Source organism: Bidens hawaiensis, unplaced genomic scaffold (assembly GCF_021521415.1).
Source record: "Bidens hawaiensis isolate Kalapana, Puna unplaced genomic scaffold, B.hawaiensis_p1.1 tig00027333_1, whole genome shotgun sequence".
In the NCBI taxonomy this organism is placed as follows: domain Eukaryota; kingdom Viridiplantae; phylum Streptophyta; class Magnoliopsida; order Asterales; family Asteraceae; genus Bidens; species Bidens hawaiensis.
The window spans coordinates 59,359-60,965 of NW_027494423.1; positions in this window are offsets into that span (position 1 = coordinate 59,359).

Consider the following 1,607-nt stretch of genomic DNA (forward strand, 5'->3'; position numbering starts at 1 on the left):
AAATACAAAAGGCTCGAGCTCAGGTTCGATAACTAAACGAGCTTTATATAAATTTTGGTAATAAATTTTTGATAATGTTATTTATCATGGCTTCATATTCTCCACAAACTATATGATGATACATCTTAAATTTTTTATAATATTTTGTAAATGGTTTTGTGAAACAGGTTCTCAAGGGTGATGGATGCTTGGAGTAGCTGTTGTGCCAGCTATTATTCAATGTTTATTAATGTTGTTTTTGCCTGAGTGTCCAAGTTGGCTTTACATGAAGGTAAATGGGCTGGGTGGGCTGACCCAAAATGTATTTTCTCCACATTTTATATTTTTATAAATAATTTAGTATGCAAATATGATAACAAAATGAGTCAGGTCAAGATGGGTGGTCTTTTGGCGTGTGTCGGAACGGGTCAGGTTGGGCTAACCCAGAATGGGTTATTTTTCTCAAATATAGTTCTAGATATATAAAGTCAAAGTTAGTGTTTTAAGATTTTATGCAAAATTTTAGTATGTGGAATTAGGGAGCTAACATTTATTAGTCAAAATAATTTAAGTTCCCTGAACAGTGTGGAGCTTTATGCTTAGAGTTAACAACAATCTGTGCCATTGCACACACGGAACTTTGGTTTACAAGCCTCTCGGTGTTATCGTTGCACACATGTTTGTAAATTTATTTATCAAACTTTTATTCTGTGGGCATGTTGATGTAATTCAGATGGCCATTGACTAAACTAAACTGATGTGAGGTATGTAAATATCAGTTAATAATAATTTTATGTTGATTTGTAAGGAAATTGCTACGTTTTTTTACCACCGCTTATCAATCTCAGGTAATTGTTAGTGGACGACTACATGGTGTCATCTGTGCTTGCCATGAGAAGTTTATTCCATGGAGGATTCTCAAATCTGGATATCATACTCTACCACAACAATCAGCAACAAAACTCCAAATGGCGTGTGCTAGCTATAGATAACTCTTTACAAGGTACCTATGACATGTTAAAAGGGCACCATTGCCTACTACACCAACAAATTACCTTAGAGTAAGTGAGTTGCAATTTATTTGTTTTTGACTTTTTGTCTACAACTAGATATAAATTGTATAACACAGTGTAAAGAATTAACGATATTTTTGGTGTAGAATGGCTCGTTTATTGAGTAAGATTCTTGTTTACTTAAATGTATTAAAAGATCTGATGCTTTACACTCGTGCATACATCAATAGTTGTCTAATCACACATTCAACTTCACCTTAGCTTACATTAACGTTATCTTATTAAATCTGTGTTGCGTACATTTATACGTTTTTGTTTTGCAAGTTGTTTTTTATCCCGCCGCATCACGCGGGTATCTGCTAGTATATATATATATATATTATTTATATATTTAAATTATATATTATGTCATCCGGGTCAAACACCGGTCCGTCTTTCCGGGTCGGTCCGACCTTTGACCCGGCAAGGCTTCCGGATCGACGTTCAGGCCGGGTCTGAAAACATTGCCTATTATCGCCAAATCATCTCACACACTATATTTAAACCTTAAGATTTTCCACCTTTATCATTTTAATCTCTCTCTCTCTCTGCTTACTAACTCCACCATCCACCATC